Source organism: Dermacentor albipictus, chromosome 8 (genome assembly GCF_038994185.2).
Source record: "Dermacentor albipictus isolate Rhodes 1998 colony chromosome 8, USDA_Dalb.pri_finalv2, whole genome shotgun sequence".
NCBI classification, from domain to species: domain Eukaryota; kingdom Metazoa; phylum Arthropoda; class Arachnida; order Ixodida; family Ixodidae; genus Dermacentor; species Dermacentor albipictus.
Window position 1 is genome coordinate 123969250 of NC_091828.1, and position 20775 is coordinate 123990024.

General features: G+C 47.9%; 1 long non-coding RNA gene across 1 annotated transcript; it reads right to left on the reverse strand.

Annotated features, from left to right (window-relative positions):
• Positions 1-5536: 5536 nt before the first annotated feature.
• Positions 5537-20021, reverse strand: LOC135918311 (uncharacterized). Its single transcript, XR_010569621.2, has 3 exons — positions 19875-20021; positions 6932-7052; positions 5537-6306 (listed from the first exon to the last, which is right to left on the reverse strand). It is a non-coding gene; the product is annotated as an uncharacterized lncRNA (long non-coding RNA).
• Between the last annotated feature and the right edge of the window lie 754 nt (positions 20022-20775).

The window sequence follows — 20775 nt, forward strand, 5'->3', positions numbered from 1 at the left end:
TACTTCCCTAAAGGCCACCTGCGGCGTAATTTCATTTTAAATAAATAAGTTATCAATGAGTGACATATACTTCCGAAGCAATCTTCAAAAAGAGGCAGGGCTGGTAATTGTTTCAGTTTCTTATTAAAAGCCTCTGAATAGCACCTTAACCACACGATGCGTGCAGCTGGCGATGAGCCGACGTGATAAATACCAACACGTTACTTCCGAAATTTTTCAGCGCCCTCGACCACCGCACAAACTCGGAGGTCATTCTGAGTAGCCGCATAGTTTCTCAACGTTCAACGTCATGCGTCATTTTTGGAGAGCAGCAATGGCGGCTTTCATGGATATTTTTTTTTCGATTTCAGATTAAAAACGTGTATTTTTGTGAGCCTTTTGCGGTGCATTCGCTCTGACTTAAATAATATTTTGTACGGAAGCTGCTCTACCATACCTACCTACCTGTCTGCACTGGCTGGGTCTATATATGCACTTTACCAGGTCTAAACTTTCAAGAGAACGGGTCTTTAACGCGTTAATGCTGTGTTTCCTATGACACAAGGGAACGATGTACACTTGCCTCTGACCCGTCACTGGAGACGCGAATGGGGCTCACTAATCGTGATTCGTAGAACAATTTGCACGCCAGCAGGGTTTCGAAACGCGAGCTTGTTCCACGTGCACGAAAGCGCAGAAAGTTAGAAGCAAGTAATGCTAAACAACTAAATGTTTCATTATGGCTTTGCAAGTCGGCCAAGAGTTTGCTGCTAAAGTGCATGCATAGACTGAACTCTGGATCACATATCTTGCTTAGATGTGGTGCTGAGCACTTTCCAAGTGACGTGGTATTTTCAGTGTGCCTTTTTGACTCCCTAGGGATTGCTGTTCGTTGATGGCGAAATTATTAAGTTAAGCATGCTCCCGCATCTTTAAAGTCGGTCAGGATTCTTTCGATAAGCTAAGTGAGAAACCCAATGCCTTTGTGTATTCCGGGTTCCTCTTTGTGACTTTTAAACACATTTTACATCGAATGTGAATAGCCACATCGATCTCTTTGCACAAGAGCTTCTTTCACTTACAATGCGTGATTTTGTGTGTCAGTAACGGCGAGATTTTGAACCTTTCTTATGCAATGGCTCAGTACTGCTCAGTACTGCAGTGGCTCAGTACCAGCCATGGCCCTAGCTGGAGTCACGGCGCCGAATCATACCACTTCCACCACCAGCTCCATACGTTGCACACAAACCGAAGAGGGCGAAGGAGCTTCCATCGCTTTAGTCTACGCAACGACTATCGCCTCTTGCGTCATCAGCAACTTCAAGACGGCTGTCCGCAAGGTCACCAGAGGCCTCATCTCACCGCAAGCAAACCGCATACTCTCAAGCACATCCCCGTCCCGTCGCCACCGCGTTCAGTTAATCTGGGCCCCGGGCCATTCGGGCCTTGCCGGGAACGAAGCCGCTCACGACGCGTCCCGAAAAATCATCCACCGGGCGCGTCACCCGCTGTCGAAGCAGGAACCCCCTCCCCCCACCCCCCGCCGACCCGCAGCCCAGCAGGCTGAAGACGAGGCAGTGGCCTCCTGGCGCGGCCGCGCGAAAGACAGAATGGTTACGCATGATGCGATTATCATGCATTGCCCTAAGGCAAGAATGAAGTACCCACCTCCTGACAAGTCACTGAATAAGTACCAGTGGACGACATGGCGATTATTATGGATACGCACGTTCTCCACACCCTCGCTGTGCAGTCACATCTACCCAGATGTTTCCACACCACAAAGCAAAGCATGCCGGGCAGCTCGCGCCGACCTCGACCACAAAATCTGGGCGTATGCCGCAGCCACACACACCATTAAACACAGCAACCAACCCTACATTTAAAATCATCACGCCCGAGCAGTGGGAGCCTGTGCCGCTCAACGCATGCCTGGAGAGCCGACTCTGGGCAGTCTGGCTGGCCGACGACTCCATCAAGACTCTAGGTATGGCCGCCGCCTGAGGAAGGGGAGCTCCAGTGGACTCCTCTTGACCCCAGCAAGGACGTTTAGTAATGTTTCTTTCTCTCTTCCTCTCTCTCTCTCTCTCTCCTATCTATCTATCTATCTATCTATCTATCTATCTATCTATCTATCTATCTATCTATCTATCTATCTATCTATCTATCTATCTATCTATCTATCTATCTGTCTCTAGCCGTTTTGTAGGCTTTGCTGCTTTACCGACATGTCCAGGAATCCACTGCAGATTTGTTTGGTGGCCTGATGACGCAGGTGTGGCTATATTAAAGGAGATCTGTTATACCATCATTGCGTTTGGATCACGTGGGCAAAAGCGCCACAAGTATTGAAGAGCCGACTTTGAGAGTTTGCGAATAGAACACACATCATGTTTCACCTGTGCTTGAGTGAATTCAGCGGCCAATAGTATCGCATGACGCTCTCTTGTCATTTATTAATTAATAAGTTAATCATTGCTAAATTACTTTTAAAAAGGGGGTCTCCAGTGAACACGGTGAAAGCGGTTTGACAGCGAAGCTGTGAACAACTAGAACGGTTACTCATTGCGATGTAGCTTGAAATTATTTACATGGCGACATTCACATGCCCTTTACCTCATTATTAGCCTGCGACGTTTCAACGGCCTGCGACTTGGCTTGCGCCGCTATATGCTTCGTGCACCTATATGCGAACAGCGGACCAAAGAGAAGTGCACTTAAGTACACTTTCGCCGCGACTCGTACGCGCGCTGCTCTACAGGAGTCGCCACTATACGTGGCTTTCCCGTAGCACTGTCACGGCGAGGATAGCAATAGGGGCTTGTTGGTGCGGCATATCTTATTTTGTTATAGCGCAAGCTTGACACGGACAACAGAAGGCACATCTGACACACACAGCGCTAGTACGTGAACAAAAGAGCCCGTTGAACAAGAAATGGAGTCGATGAGGATAGCAATAGGGGCTTGTTTAGGGGCGCTGTGTGTGTCAGATGTGCCTTCTGTTGTCCGTGTCAAGCTTGCGCTATAACAAAATAAGACTGTCACGGCACAAATCACATGCTAGTAGGGTTCCTCTCTTAGATGGGAAAGTGCAGTTACGTCAATCCCTGCTTCGAATGCTGAAGTCGCCGCTTCCCGGCAACCGCAGCTTATGCAACCGTAATCTGTACTGGAAAACGCTTGCGGCGAACCCCATGCGCGAAGGTGAGCTTTCTGGTTCTTCTTTTACTTTCCCCCACACAGCAGGCACGGCCACTGCCACAAAAGCGCGGAGGCGAGCGCCATCTGCTGGTGCGGCAATGAATTCAGCGGCGCGCGCCTCCAGGCAGACGACAGACCCATTGGAAGGTAAAGCTATACAACTTCGCTGCAAAAATTGATTGATTTTTACCACCTGTGTTTCCTTTAACGTCTGCTAAATATAAATACACGAGTGTAATTGCACTTCGCCAGCCTGGATCGAACCCCCGACCACGAGTTCCGCAGTACAACTACATGGGCGCTGGACTGCTGCGGCAGATTATAGTTTTTCCTACACAACCCAAGCAATTATCGTGCGATATCACTAACATCTGTTCCCTGCAAAATATTAGAACATGTCATATTTACTCACTTAGTTAACTTCTTAGAATCGAATAACTTTTTTCATCCATCCCAGCATGGTTTTCGTAAACATTTTTCTTGTGAAACACAGCTACTAACATTTACTAATGACCTTCACGCGTTCCTTGATGCCGGCCTCACCATTGATTGCATATACTTGGATTTTGCGAAAGCCTTTGATAGTGTAAACCATGAGCTCCTTATACAAAAACTAACCAGCCTAAACATTGACCCTTCAGTACTGCACTGGATACGCGACTTTCTTTCTAACCGGACTCAATTCGTCACGGTGAATGGAACCGATTCCCTGGAGGCACCTGTTTCCGCCGGAGTGCCACAGGGTTCAGTTTTAGGCCCATTACTATTTTTGATTTATATTAATGATTTACCTACTAGCATAGCTTCTTCTGTCTTTCTTTTTGCTGATGATTGTGTTATCTACCGCAACATTTCTAATTACACTGACACAATAATCCTTCAAAGTGACCTAAATAATATTTCTGCTTTGTGTCAAACGTGGAAAATGAAGCTTAACATTCCTAAATGTAAATCAATGAGAGTATCGCGTAATAACATGCCTTGCCCAAACTACCTTCTTCACAGCACGGCGTTAGAATCTGTAACTACCTATAAATACCTCGGTGTACATATTACTAATGACCTTTCATGGAAGTACCACATCGAGCACGTAACATCAAAGGCCAATCGCATGCTTGGTTACCTGAAAAGAAACTTCTCTCTCGCACCTTCATCACTCAAGCGACAGTTGTATATCACATATGTCCGATCTAATCTCGAATATGCATCGTCAATCTGGGACCCTGGCCTTGCAACTCTTACCAATAACTTGGAGGCAATGCAGAATCGCTCAGCACGTTTTATCCTAAGTAACTATCACCGAACTTCCAGCGTAACTAACATGAAATCGATACTTAATCCGCCCCCGCTTGCAAATAGACGGAAACTATCTCGACTTGCATTGTTTCATAAGATCTATCATCATAATCATGTTCTTAGGACCCGTCTGATTAAACCACCTAATTTTGTTTCATCTCGACTTGATCACAAACATAGAGTCCATGTCCCTCACCAAAACACTGCAACATACTCGCACTCTTTCCTGCCCAAAACCAGCCTCGACTGGAACAATCTTCCCGCCTCATTAGTTAACATTACCAACTGTGACCATTTTCGTGAAGCTCTTTCCAGCGAAATTTAACGCATTCCAAAATTTTTTTTCTTCTCTATGTTGGTTGGAAACTTCATCTTTAGTGTCTCAATCGGTTGTAATGGTATGTTCTTGCCGTAATCATTGTACAAGCCGTGCATGACAGTGTGAATTTTTGTTATTAGAAATGACATTCATTCCCATTTTTTGAAATTTTTTATTGTGTATGTGCAAATAACTGAACTTATGTTGAATTATTGACCCCCTCCCCTCTATAATGCTTGTATGCCTTGAGGGTACAATAAATAAATAAATAAATAAATAAATAAATAAATAAATAAATAAATAAATGAATAAATAAATGATGCTCTGTTTAGACTGTCTCATCAATGCATATAGTTTCCAGATCACAGTAGAGTCATGTGGTTGCCGTCATGAATGTGCGCCGTTGTGTATATGCTCGGGGTTAATTGCTTCATTGCGATATTACATCCATGGCTATTATAAACAAATATGCGTTCGGTCACCTTCTGGTGCTCCACCCAACTCAAGTGGTCGGAGACAGTGCCACAAAAGGTCACCATCACCTGCCTTGGAAGTCCAGCGGCTATGGCGCTGCTCTACTGAACTTGAGGTCGCGGATTCTATCCCGGTCTCGACAGCCGCAAACGGGCTCATGTATTTAGATTTAATTGCACGTAAGAAACCCACATCATTGTGCAGCATATAGGATTTTGTGGTTATCTTTGTAGCGTCCCTCGAGAAACTTAAAAAAAAACACACAAATGTCGGACACAAATATTTTATTGGCATTCTTGGCATGAACTTTAGTATGTGCACTTGTTTTCTGCACAACTACAAACACTGCTTTGTAGCTACTGACTGCTTTATTTTTCCACCCTGTTTTCTATTTGGCACGTTTAAATTTGTTTTTACTGACGTATGTACTTACAACAGAGTACTGGCAAATACAAACGGGCAGTAACGCAGTAGACTTATCACTAAAAGTACGGGTCATGGTACAGCATCTGCAAATCTCAGGACTTCATGCACTCAAGGTTATGATTCAAATATGCTGCCGTGTTCACCGGAATTCATCGCACCACCGTTCTTGCTTTCTTTCTATTTTCCCCTTCCCCAACGTAGAGCCTAGCAGGCTGTAGCACTTCAGCTCAGGCCAACCTCTCTTCTTTTTTGTACAAATAGTTTTTTTTTTCCTTTTCCTTAAAATAGCGTATTTTGGCACCTTCGCAGCTTTGTTAAGCGCAACTGTTCTTTTGTCTCAACAACACTTAAGCTCTAGCTGTGAGGAAAATCGGGTCTATGCCAAACGCATGACTACATGGGAAGAAATTGGTGGTTAGCTAAGAATCTTCCAACCGAAAGCAAAGGGCTTGAGCCACAGGTGATATACCAGGCCCTCCTCTCATTCCTTGTCAAGCGACTGTTGCCACGGGAGACGGTATCAGTGGCACACAAGCCTCTCACAGCACTGCGGCCAGGCGCCTGTGCCTTTGGTCACATTGCAGCCTGGCGTCAGGAGGAGGGGCATACAGCTGCAAAAGAAAACGGGAATGTTAAGAATGCGACGATAGGTAGGACTCACTTGGTAAAGTAAGGAGACACTACGCCTCAGCAAACACCCAATTCTTTGGCGCTTTAGTAGAAGCGGAATCCTCTGCTTAGCACGAGTATAGAGAAATACATCCTCAAAATGTATGGCGAAGTGCATTTGTGATCTAGTCAACACTCCGCAGCACTTGCTTTCTATATACTGACTAAAGATGTTGCCTAAAACTTAAGTGCATTTGTCTACGCATGTAAAGGGCGCATTTCTCGAAAACTGAACTAGTCTGGGAATTTCGGCTCGCTATATATGCCATTTCATTATTAGGCAGGCTCACTTATGCAATTGAAACCCGTGCCTTAATGTGACTAATTCGCCCAAACTACAAAAGAAGCGACAAGTTACACACAACATTGAGCCACACTGGCCCCACATTGGATAATCTTGGGCCAGCATAGGGCTGGCAATGTCTCCACTTTAGTGAAACCTAGGTTGTTAGTGGTCCCATCATCTCCTTACGGCATCTAAGCATCTTCGTTTGCCTAATTCTTTAAAGAATTGCGTTGAGAGATGCACAAGACATTCCAGACGAGTTGAAGGTGAGCAAAACGAACCCTGCTCTGATGACCTCTCCGGTTTCTTCTGTTTTCAATTTACAAAGCCATAGTTCGCAGGGATCCTCCAGTTTCAGCATCTCAGATGATGATATCTCAGTCCCGTTGTACTGGCATTTACCTTGCAAAAAAAAAACGGCAAGCAAGGAAAATGTATACATCACTGCCGCAGCACACTTCGCCAAATAGCTATGATGACGTTTTTATTTGGTTAGTACGTCACAATCCTGCCATGTATACGTTTCATTGCCATTTCATTTTCATTTTATTACCTTAAAGAGCCCCGATAAAGAAGGCTTGACATAAAGGTTGGGCCCCTACTTAGGTCCCTCCATTTTCAGGCAAAAACGGTCAAGTGCTGATTTTTGCATCGCCAACAAAATTTCTAAAAACTGGGTTAAACCAGATTCTCCTCGAAAATGTTCCTTTCGTAAAAAGTAATACCAAATGCACGTGCTACAAAACTAATAAACGCTGCCTACTTTGAATGCAGTACATGCCTCCTTTTCGCTGAACACTCCAGCTAAAACCGGCATGCATAAAAAATCACCGCCCAAGGACTCCGTACAGAAGGTTAACCAGCGAAGCATAAATGTGTGGCCTCCGTATTTACCACTGAGTTAATATCGGCGGTTTAATTAACGACCGCTTGGTGGCCTGCCGGATTCTCGGTACGCAGTTGCTGCTTGCGCTCGGCTGCACGAGCCTTTTCTTGTGCCTGGGCTGCAGCATCGGCACGGCGTAGACGAGCTTGCTTCCGGTTCTGCTCGCGGCGTTGCTGATCGAAAGCTGCCTACTCCTCGGGAGTACGTATTGTAGGGGTTGATGGACAGACTCCGGGATGAAAAGCAAAACTTGGGAGGATTTATTTTACATTATGTACAGGGAGGTGAGCGTCAATTAACAGTTCGTACAGTCATTACGGGCCGGCAGCAACTCGGACGCTGCGGCCCGCGGCAAGAAGTTCTAGAGAGGTGAATCAGGGAATCAGGGAATGTCCCAGAATGCTCAGGTCTCTCTGGAAGGCTTCTTATAAACCCTTCGAGCACTGGAAGTCACGTCATGCTCGACCAATGGGAGAGTCCGCTCAGATGACGCCACTTTCCGCCAATGGTAGGCGCCCATGCGATGGTGTCATACCCGGCGAAGGGAGTCGGCACCTGGTCCTCCTCTCTTGATCACTTGATCCTCCTGCGCTCTTGCCTCGCAGAATCGCAATCCACTTCTTCTAAGGTGGAGAAGGAGGGGGGGGGGCGCTCATGCTCCATTGTACAAGGGCCCACCTGCTCCCGGTGGCTCGGCTCCGCAGTGGTGGCAAATGCCTTCTTCAAAGGCGAAGGGGGACGATTGGGCTCTATTGTCCGACGGCCCCTTCTAATCCCGGCGGCGCACGACCTGGGGGCCGCAAACTTGTTTGCACTTGTCTCGTGCTCCTCTGGAATGTGCTTTCCTGCTTCTGCATTCCTCACTTAGCTGTGCTGCGATTCGGAGTGGTTTGGGGAACTCGAAGTAGCCTCAGGAAACGGCGCCATATCTAACAGTATGATGCGTGGACTATCCATTTCGGAGCTGCAGAGAAACTGCTGCGTGCGTGCTCGGCTGCGACGGAGAGCAATGACGTCACTACTACCGCAGCCAATCGCGCATCTCCCTTTCTCTTTCTTTCGCGCATGCGCATGGGGTTGCACCGGAGGAGTTTCGGCGTACAGGCGACGGACGGATGGACGAATCGGCTAGCCATATACAGCTTCGCTGTAAAATATAATATATTCAACACCTGCCAAGCTGGAATAGTCTTGTTGCTTTATTTAGTAGCCTCGTTTACGTGAATACGACAATGGCGAATTACATAACGTTTCCTTGATCTACACGTGGATAGCTGTAATGCGCTGGAAGGTGAATGAACGTAGCGCCAACTCGCTGGGGGCATCGCAAACGGTAAAACTGGGACGTTGAGAGGATGTTTACCCAACTATGTTACTTTGAACGTAGAACCGCGCGGCCTGGCGTGTTCCCCACAGAAATCGGAGCTCCTTCTGTGCAAGCCTAATTGGGGAGGTCGACGTCCAGACCCTCACCCACCCGAGATGGAACTCCGCGTGCACCATCAACGCATACCTACAGTACCTAGCATTCGTATCCTTGGCTTACGCATCCAACAAAACGGCAGAAACACGGAGATACTCAAGCAATTAGATAATCATGTACACCAAACCACTCGCCTCATTGCACGCATCGGAAATCGACATCACGGCATGAAGGAAAGCAACCTTATACGCCTGGTAACCGCCTACGCCTTGAGCAGGATCACCTATGTCGCCCCGTACCTTAGCCTCAATGCAACTGAGAAGTCCAAACTCAATACCATGATCAAGAGGGCCTATAAACAAGCCCTACATCTTCCCATCACCACCTCTAACGAGAAACTGGACGCCCTAGGCATTCATAACACCATAGACGAGCTTATTGAAGCGCACCGTATTAGCCAATACGAACGACTTGCCCATTCCACCACGGGCAGGCACATTCTAGGCACCCTAGGCATAACCTACACCACCCAATTCGGACCAAAAGTACCCATCCCTCCAAACATTCGTGATCAGCTAGTTATCCCGCCCATACCTCGCAATATGCACCCTGAACACAATCCGGAGCGACGTACAGAAAGAGCTAAACAACTACAAAAGCGCTACGACCAAGCCGCTGACGTAACCTACGTGGACGCAGCAGACTACCCCAACCAAAACGCCATGGCGGTCGTCGCAGTCGCGGGTTCGCAGTACCACCTCTCCGCGGCCGCATCAATATTCGCCACGCAACCCGAAGTAGGAGAAGAAACGGCCATCGCTCTGGCCTACGCGGCTACCAATGCACACTGCATCATCAGCGACTCAAAAACGGCCATTCGTAGAGAGAGAGAGAGAGAGAGAGAGAGACAAAGAGGAGGAAAGACAGGGAGGTTAGCCAGTGTAAGTACTGGCTGGCTACCCTGCGCTGGGGAAAGGGGTAAAAGGAGTAAAAGGAGAAAGAAGAAGAAGAGGAGAAAAAAAAAATTAAGGAAATTCACGCAGTACCGCGATACTACGCGATACAACACTCAAAGGCGATCGCACAATTCGCAAGTCCTTAGATACTTCAGCAAAGCCTTTAAGGCCTTGAGTGCCGAAGCCCGTCTGGACCAGTGTCCTAGAGCCTTCTCCTCTGTAAAGGGGCGATTGTCCAGTTTTTCGAGTGCGGTTACGAGCACTGTTCTTGGCACTTTGTAGCTGGGACAGTCACAAAGGAGGTGCTGAATCGTCTCCTCGCAGTCGCAGGTTCCGCAAGTAGGGCTGTCGGCCATTCCAATACGGAATGAATAGGAGTTCGTGAAAGCGACGCCGAGCCACAGGCGGCACAGAAGTGTTGCTTCCGCTCGTGGTAACCCTGGTGGTAGCCGGAGTTGCAGACATGGATCCAGTCTGTGGAGACGTTCGTTCGTGAACTCACTGGTGTTCCACAGATTCTGCGTAAGCTCGCGGGCGAGAGAGCGAAGACTTGTGGCTGCGTCTGTTCGTGACAGTGGTAGTGGTACAACGCGGGCACCGTCGTGGGCCGATCGGGCGGCGTCATCCGCATGATGATTGCCCGCAATTCCGCAATGACCCGGTATCCACTGGTAGATGACGTTGTGCCCTTTGTTGATTGCTTGATGGTGGAGTAGTCGGATGTCTGCCAATAGTGGCATATTTGGTCCGTGGTTGAAAGGGGACATCAGACACTGGAGAGCTGCCTTCGAGTCACATAAAAGGGACCATGACTGTGACGATTTGTGACTAATAAACTCTAAAGCAGCACGGATAGCTGCGAGTTCTGCAGCCGTCGATGATGTTACGTGAGACGTCTTGAACTTGAGGGTGACAGACTCTGCGGGAATAACCACTGCTCCAGCTGAGCTATTAGAGCAGACAGAACCATCCGTGTAAACGTGGATGCGTTCTTTGTGTTTGTCATGAAGGAATGAAAGCACGGTTTGTTTGAGGGCAAAAGATGACATCTCCGTTTTCTTTTTGATACCGGGAATATGAAGAAGAGCCTGGAGTGGATGAAGGCACCACAGCGGTAGAGATGGTCGTGCTGCAGGCGTGAAGTTTGATGGTAAAGTTCCGTGGTTGGCGGCAATAATCCTGCTAAACGCTGAACGAGGTCGAGTGGCAGGAAGGGAGGCGAGATGATGCGATGGAAGTCGCGCGAAGTGTCGGATATGCATCCTTAAAGCGTCGACTTGAAGATACGTATCGATGGGGTGGTCGTGCGCGATGGCTATTGTTGCTGCCGTGGATGCACATCTGGGAAGTCCAAGGCAAATTCGCAGAGCTTGAGCTTGTACAGACTGGAGGGCACGGAGGTTGGTCTTACTGGTCCCACCCAGTACAGGTAAGCTATAGCGCAGGAAACCGAGGAACAGTGCATTATAGAGTTGGAGCATCGCACTCACAGACGCACCCCACGACTTTCCTGCAAGAAATCTGAGCACGTGAGTCATCATGAGTAATTTCCTTTTTAGGTACGAGACATGAGGACTCCAGGAGAGGTCTCGATCTATTATCACTCCTAGAAAGCGGTGCGTCTTCTCGTAGGCAATCGGATGTCCATTAATTTTGACAACGTACGGTTTCATTGCTTTGCGCGTGAAAGCGACCATAGAGCACTTCTCGGAGCACACCTCCAGGCCTCGCGCTCGAAGATAGCCTGATGTTAGTGTGGCCGCTTTTTGAAGTCTGGCGCGCACCTGGGGACGCGTCGCTCCTGATGACCAAATGCATATATCGTCTGCATAGATCGACACATGGACGGACTGCGGAAGGATGTGAACCAGGTCGATGAGCACGAGGTTAAATAGAGTGGGGCTCAAGACTCCACCTTGTGGTACGCCACGGCAGGTGTTATGTTGTGATGACGCACCATCCTCTGTTTGCACAAAGAAAGACCTGTCCTTCAAGAAGCTGAGTATCCACCGAAAAACAAGGCCGCCTAGGCCGACATTGCCCAGAGCGTCTAGGATGGCTCGATGGGTTACGTTATCATAAGCGCCTTTAACATCCAGGAACATTGCCGCTGACAGCCTCCTTAGGCTTTTTTCGTGCTGAACAGACGTGACAAGGTCGATGACGTTGTCTATAGAAGAGCGTCCGCGTCGAAAGCCTGCCATAGCGTCAGGGTATAACCGGTAGTGTTCTAGATACCACTCTAGCCGCGTCAGCACCATCCTCTCCATCACCTTTCCGAGACAACTGGCCAGAGCAATGGGACGATAAGACGCCACGTCTAGGGGTGATTTACCTGGTTTGAGCAGAGGCACAAGGCGGCTGGACTTCCATGCAGCAGGAACCAGTCCTTCACGCCATGAATTATTGTACACGCCTAGAAGAGCATGCCGGGCTGTTTGACCGAGGTGTCCGAGAGCTGCGTATGTCACCCCGTCAGGCCCAGGCGATGAGGAACGTCTGCACGCTGCCAACGCCGCCTGCAATTCCTCGATGGTAAACGGATTGTCCATACGTGAATCCCGCGAGATTGGAACATCACCGGGATCACGTGTAACGAACGATGGCGGCAGACCAGCAACCTTGACACAGAAGTCCTCCGCTACGTCGATCTCTCTGCGACCTTGGTAGAGAGCCAGACATTTGAAGGGGTGGCGTTGTTGCGGTGACGTTCGAAGACCACGCACCGTTCTCCAGATATGTGACAGGGGTTTATGCGGATCAAGGGAATCGCCGAAGGTTTTCCATCTGAGAGACTGCAGGGAGTTGATCCGACGCTGGATCTTCTTCTGTATTCGTCTCGCCTCCCTTAGGTCGTAGATGGACTTGGTGCGCCTGTACCTTCGTTCCGCGCGACGGCGGATTGCTCGAAGCCGCTCCAATTCTGCTTCGAAATGAGAAAACATAGGAATAGGCCTAGAAGCTCTTGTGGCTTCTTGAGCAGCGGCGTTAATTAGCTTTTCGATGTTGCCAGGTAGACAGTCCTGAATCTCTTGGCAATTCTTCTCCATGAGCAGCGTGTATTGAGGCCAGTCAATGTGACGAAGAACTGTGGTCGACTGTGTCTTGCGTATGCCGTCAATTTTAACATATGTTGGGACGTGGTCACTACCATGCGTTTCGTTGTCCGTGAACCATTTCACACTGGCGCTGAGGCATCTTGAAACAAAAGTCAAGTCCAGGCAGCTGCTGTATGTCAATCCCCGCAGAAAAGTAGGACTGCCATCATTTAGGCAGCAGAGCTCATGGTCCGACGCGAAGGATAGTAGGCGTCTTCCTCGGCAATCCATCTTTAAGCTTCCCCATAGCGGATGATGCGCATTGAAGTCGCCGGTAATAATCCATGGTCCAGCTGTCGCTGTTAAAATTGCACTTAGTCTCGCGTTGTCAAATCGACTCGAAGGTGAAATGTAGGCACCTACGAGCGTGAGTGCGACGTTCTTGCATTTTATCGTCAAACATACGTACTGATTGTCGTCATCAAGTGCGACTGGGTGTGAAACATACGTCAAATCGCATCTGATATAAACGATGACTTTGCTGCGTTCGCTACAGGTAGCAGACATGAAAGCTTCATATCCTGATAGGCGGATGGCGTTGTCAATGTTTGGTTCACAAATGACGATTATTGGAAATTTGTACTTAAAGACAAACGGACGAAAGTCCGAGATGCGGGATTTAATGCCTCTGACATTCCATTGGAAGAGAGACGCTTCCTTGACCTCCTTAATGAACGAGTGTAGAGGAGCAGCCATGGTGCTTCTCAAGACCGGACAGTACTGGATTCAGGGCGTCCAGTATTTGAAGTGCGCCTCGAGCCGCCGGAGTGTGTATGGCGGTCAGTAGTACTCGTAGCGTGTTCATAAGGGCCCTAATCATGGTGACAACTTGTTTGTCGTCGTCTAGGGTGCTACCTGAAGGTGAAGCATGATTCGGTGAGCGTGCTACATCTTGTCGCTCCGCTGGTGGATCTAGCCGTGGCAATGGCGGCCACTCCTCGCTTGAGGCAATGATATTGGAGCCTTTCTGCTGAGAAATCTCATTGCTGCTATTGCTAGTTGTATGCGGAAGTTTCTGGACTGTCAGTGGACGCGGTGCATCCTTAGCAATAGCAGTGGGTTTCCTAGATCTCCGGCGACGTGAACGTCGATGTCGCACCTTAGCGGCAGCCTCCCTGTGCGAGGAACCATCCCTGACCATTTGCCTCAAGACTTTCGCTTCATTTTTCACGTGTGGGCAATTCTTTGAAGTTGCATCGTGAGAGCCCTGACAATTGGCGCACTTTTGGTGTTCTGTACGACAGGTGTCGGAGCTGTGCGACCCAGAGCAACGTGAGCACACGGTAGCATTTGTGCAAACCGCACTAACGTGCCCTATCCTTTGACACTTCCTGCACTGAAGCGGCCTTGGCACAAAAGGTCGTACTATGTGTCTGAAGTGACCGACCTTGACGTGTGACGGTAGGCTGTCACCTTTAAAGGTTAACTTCACACACTGCGAGTTCCCCAGGCGACGGGCATGCAATATGGCAATTCCCTCTGTCGCCGGCTTGATGAGTATGTGCAGGTCAGCATCGCTTATCGAATTATCTACGTCATATACAACGCCGGCCGTAGAGTCGTGATCGTCTTGTTTATAGCAGCGTACGTTGATGCTATCCAGGACCTTAACATTGCTCAGAATGTCTAGCGCGCTGCGGTTTGCGACATCTATAGCAAGGATGTTCTTTCGGGCGTTGATCCTTACATCTTTGATCTGACCCGGAACAAGTGCCTCGAGCGACACAGATGTGGCCTGGCGGTTGATCCGGTTTAGATTGTCGCTAGCAGCCACAGGCACAAATAAAATTGTGAGGTCTGATGGCTTTCGCGTAGGGATCACAGTTGCCTTACTTGTGGACGGAGATGTCCTGACGAGCCGTCTCTTTGCTTTGTTCTTCACTACGGGCACGAAGTCACTATCATCCGAGGTTTCATCACTGGTTGCTGAGTAGATCACAGTGTCCTCGCTGTCGGTGTCACTCGGGTGACTAGACCGCTTTCTCGGAGCGGCCGCTGTTGACGTAGAAGGACCAGGGGCCCCTCCAGGTGACTCCACGTCCATCGCCGTAGTTAAGGGAGCGGCGTCTCCCACGAGGTAGCTTCAAATTCGCAGAGACAAAAAAGCAGCGTTCCACACAGTGGACACTTCGTAACTACGCAAGAGGACTAATAGCACCCCAAGCGCAGAAGATTCTCTCTGGGACTCCTCCCTCAAGGCAACGCCGCGTGCAGATCATCTGGGCCCCTGGTCACTCGGGTCTGGCTGGAAACGAAGCCGCACACGATGCCGCCCGAGCTCTCGCACACCGGGCGCATCATCCTTCTCCTGCGTCTTCCGATCCCGACCAGCCCTCTGCTCTGCATCGCGGTCACGCGCGGGACCGAATGGTCACGTTCGGAGAAATTCTACTGCACTACCGCAGAGAGCGGTTACGCTACCCCCCAGCACACAAAACACTGACTAAGTCTCAATCCACCACTTGGCGACTCCTTCAGACACGAACTTTTCCGAACCCCGTGCTTTACAACCGCATGTACCCCGATGCATACTCACCACTCTGCAAAGCGTGCAAAGCCCGCGCCGACCTCAATCATATTATTTGGCAATGCCCGAAAGCCTCACCCACCAACACCTCCCGCACTAACACACGCATCATTAGTACGGCCGAGCAGTGGGAGACATTGCTGCTCAGCTTGGACCCAGAGGAGCAGCTCTGGGCCGTCCGGATGGCCGAAGACGCCGCCAGAAAACAAGAACTGGCCGCCGTCTGAGGAAGGGGGGGATTGGGGGTTAGTCTCCCGACCCCCCGCCACCCTTTAACCCCATCAAGGACACAATAAAGTTTTATCTCTCTCTGTTTGAAGGAAGACTGGCTGATTCGTCTAGTTGGTATGCAATAATTTTTTGGAAGACCACCCATTGGAAACCAGTAAAACAGGATGACAACCGACGTACAAAGACGCCCGACGGATCAGAAGTGGGCACAGAAATGCTCTTAATATATATATATAATAATGTACATATACAAGGGCTTACTGTAAGATAAGGAGAAGCATCACACCTTCTGCAAATCAAGCCCGCGTACACAACTACTCATACATTTAATGCGAATTATTCTTTGCGAACTCACGCACTTTGAGTGCATTCACCTGGCCTCCAACACGGCGGCGCTGGCGGCGCCTACCCACGTGAACCACTGGGTGACATCCTCATGGTCGCGTTGCCGGCGTGGTCGAAGTATCGTCGTCATTCGAGCTCCGCCACCCAATTAGCGCTTCTCATTCTGGCGTACTACCTGCGCCGAGCAGGGTGGCATGCCTGAGATCTGGGCACGTCGGCCGCGCAACACCGGGTGATGTTTACCTCCGTACGAACAGCAATTCAAAAGCAAACTACCACCCTGTGCACACCCGCCCCAGGTTCCTGATGCTCACAAAAGAAAGCAACTGGAAGACAGCAACTTCGTTGAGAAGTGCGTCAACTCGGACATTTTAAATGCTTAAGTGTTGCTATGCCTATCAAACGAGGGACCCCCCGTCGCGTAAGACGATCGCTTTCAAGATAGGGCCCGCAGCAGCGTGCGATTTGACCTTCGTGCTGCCTTTCGCTTCAACGCTAACTAAGCGGCGAGAACGTAGCACACACAAAGATATCACACTTCGTGCGTTCTGTCCCCATCGAAGATCGCTTTCAAGGTATGGCCCGCAGCAGCGTGTGAAATGTCCTTCGTGCTGCCTATCGCTTCAATGCTAAGCGGCAAGAATGCAGCGCACACAAAGATGTAACACTTCGTGCATTCTGTCCCCATCGAAGATTGCTTTCAAGACAGGGCCCACGCAGCCCCGTCATACGCAGCCGCCGGCGCAGTAGGTTTTATCACGTTTGATAGCGGTACGCACCGAGAGGAGGCGACGTCATCAACCACGAGTACTGACGAGGTCTACCAAACGTGACGCTCATCAATTACGTCACGCGCCACAGTACGTACCGGCCAGTGCTCATCTTCAACGAAGCAGCGGCATCATCCAAACGTGCCATCATGTAACATGAGTTAACATTGCTACCAGTCGCCTCTTCGTCGTCCCATGCTGGTGGTCTCAGTTAACATTTTGGTTTTCCGCTTGTCCTTTTCACGACTCTTTTGCGGTGGTTCTCGCAATTATACCAAACGCGGAAGCATACGATGACGAAACAGCAGCTGATTAGTAGCAGATGCTTACGCATCACTTAGATAGCTCCCACAGGATATAATGCGTGTGATTGTTTTTCTTCGTGTCTCTTTCTTCAACGCCTTTTTTACATCTCAAGGGGACATTGAGATAGTTCATCTCTGTCTGGCGTCTTCAAAGACTGTGTGATAGCGCTCACACAGACAGTTCATTCTTTTCTTCACTTGCTTACATTTCTCTTTTATTCTTTGACTTTCACATTTCTTTTCCCCTTCAGCAGTACAGGGTAGCAAACCGGAGGTGTCCCCTAGTTAACTTCCCTGTCATTTCTTTGTTTCTACCTAAGTCTCTATTTTCTTTGTTTAAGAAGTGCAGAGAGCAAAGTAAGGAACGTATTGGCAAACCCGTCTCTATTTGTTGTTTTTATTAGCACGTGTTTTTTAAATGTATTAATAATGCCTTACAAGGAGGATGTGTAGAGGTGAGTCCGTCACACGATTGCGAGCAGTCTCTCTTTGTAATTACATATTCCTGCGAGTGGCTTCGCATGCCCGACTAGAACGCTTGTGTCAAAAAAGAAACCATTACTTGTGTTACATCGTTTCAAAACGTTAATAGAATAATAATGAATTTGTGCTTCCAGAATGCTAAACCCCCGATTGCTTCCTCGTTTTTCTATTTAAATAAATAAATAAATAAATAAATAAGGTATGAATCGGGTCCTTCATTCTCGGGTTTTGTAGTTTTTGAAATACGGGCAGTAAAATTAGGTTTTATTTTTAAATAAAAAGACAAGGAAGCAATCGGGGGTTTAGCATTCTGGAAGCACAAATTCATTATTATTCTATTAACGTTTTTAAACGATGTAACACAAGTAATGATTTCTTTCTTTTTTATGGTTTAATGGATTTTTTTTTTTTGCTTACAGAGTACCTACAGCGCCATAAAGGCATTACGTAGGGGGGAACAAAATATAACCAGTAATACAAAAAAGCTTTTGGGCAGATGTACTCACAAACAGAAGCACTACAATAGCATTCAGAGAAAGACATGCAAGTAGTGTGAAACAAACAGGTTTCAAGATATGTAACACATACATTTGTTTCGCAAGAGCGCCGTCACAGCATAGAATAAAATAGCTCGTTATTTGATACATTTACTATATAATTTGGTAAACTGTTCCATTGTCTAATTGATTTGGGGAAAAAAGAGTAGTAAAAAGTGTTTGTTCTGCAGTTATAGGCTGAGATCTTTTGTTATCAGAGCGAGTCGTTACGTAATCTGGTTCCATAAGATAGTTATAGCCATTGATAACTGTCTGACTGTTATATATTCGGTGCAATAGTTTGAGCCTTAACGTCTGCCTACGCATATATAGTAGATCCCATCCTAAAGTGGCCTTCATTTCGGAAACGCTAAAGTACGGTCTGTAATTATTACAAACACACGTTACATTAGGAAAATATTCACAACCGATACAGTCATACTCAAGTCGTATTACGAAAGTAAGTATTATGTGAGATGCAAATAGTCTATAAATGTATACACAGCATTAAAGGGCGCGGTCAAGAACGCAGGTTAATATTTAAAGTGTGAAGAAAGGATCTTCAGCCGCCTACAGTAGCAATGTGCTGGGGAAGGCCATTCCAGTCTGTGTCTGCAATGTAAAAAAAGATGATGCAGCAAATTTCGTCGTATGTACACGTGGACAGCTAGCACGGAAAGGGATGACCGGTGCGGTTAAATATGCGCAATGGGGCAGAGAGGTAAGGTGCGCGATTACCTGATAAAAAGTAGAACATAAAGAACAGTGCCAGACTTGTAATGCGGCTATAATGGGAAAGAAGTGGTATGCCAGAATGGTATTTTTATGGAAATAACACATGTTATACAACTGTGAGGACTCAGCTCACTATATGGGAGTTTGTTCAAAAGGACGTTGCTTATTATTTATGGACTCCTGAAGGACGATCCACTACCGTTGGGGAAAGTGTGAGTTTGTTGAATCGTTTACGGCAAGAACTGTTTTACATATCAAGCAGACGCCTTAGGATGCATCGACTATAGTTAAAGTATTTGCGCAAATTTTCGCGCATATGCCGAAAAAAATGCCTACTTAGTGGTCAGTATATACTGCAAGAAAACGCATACACATGTTTGGGCGGGGGCTTATGCGAAGTCCTACAACAAAAACGGTCTATTCATGATATGCGTCTTTGATGTATCAGAGTTACTTCATGTTCAAAACAATGTTCAAATGCCCGGGCAACAAGTCACTGACGCTTCGAGTTGATAAATTTGAGTCGTCCTACCAATTGTCTCAGAATGGCATTCATTCTGGGTGATTTGGCAATAATAGGTGCGTACCCAGTTGCACGTGCCCAGTTCAGCAGCGGTCACAAAACGCTGCATACCATTTGTGTAACAGTGACGAACCTATTCTTGGGGATTAGCCGAGAGTGGGCCCACACCCAGAAACACATACCCAGTCACCAAGGTTGTCGACTAGGCCAAACAGCACCCAGCCAGCAACAGGTTGTCTATTCGGGGAGATACCCAGTGGTCGAAGTTGTCTACTCGTCAAGGCAGCAGCCAGCCCATGTACAGTGACCCCAAGTTTACAAATATATCCGGCCACGATACGGCGGCAAACGCCAGATTCAAGAAGTCAAAGAAACCTTCGGTTAAAGAAAAAGAAACAATACTCACCATTTTCTACGGGAACCAATCCCTCAGAAAAATGCCACTCGGAAACGAAGATGGCCCCTATGGTAAGAACAACGGTCGCGTGCAGGCGCATAATGAGTTGCTGCTGATTCTACGCTAAGTGACGAGTGAGTCTGGACACCTCGAGTGTCCTACTTATACGTGTAACATATCGGCTTGACGACACTCGAGGAGCTTGACCTTTTGTGAAGGCCGCGGCACGATATGCTGTCCATGTCAACATTTTCGCTTGAATTCTTAACGTCGACCTTGCACATATACGTGTCGTCCACTCAGAAGACACGTGCAAAAAGTCGAGGCTTATTTGGGTCAAGAAAATAGGGGCGCTGCCTTCTAAACTAGGAAACCGCCGGTTGAATTATCAGCCGCCATGGCAAATCTTGACCCTGAATAGGAGACGTCGAGTGCACTTAACGTGAGACTACGGGGTGTCGCGTATAAAGAAAAGACAAATTTAGCCTCAGACGAGAGTTCCCGCCACTGTATGTAGATATATACGAAGCTCTAATCTTTCTCCTCAGAAATATGCAACGCTGTAGAAGTTAGATCTTGCGTCTGCCAACTGCTTCTCAAGAAATCATGCAGGTTTCTGCGTCAATGCGACGGTTGGTGGATGAAAAGCAATAGTGGTGCTTGAAAATGTTGAAAGATATTGTCCTAAACTTTGTAGTAGCTGATAATCTTTTTTTTTAATGCTGGATTTGACTATTCGATGCAGTTAAGCTATTAAAGCCCGCCTTTGACTACTTTCTGCGAATGTTTTGAAGAGAATGTCTCAGGGTCGCCATGTTTCATTTCACATACTATGCTTTTTGCAGCAAAGAACGAAAGCTTCCGTAAGACTAGACGCTGAGCTGAGTGTGACACTCAGCTAAGACGCAGT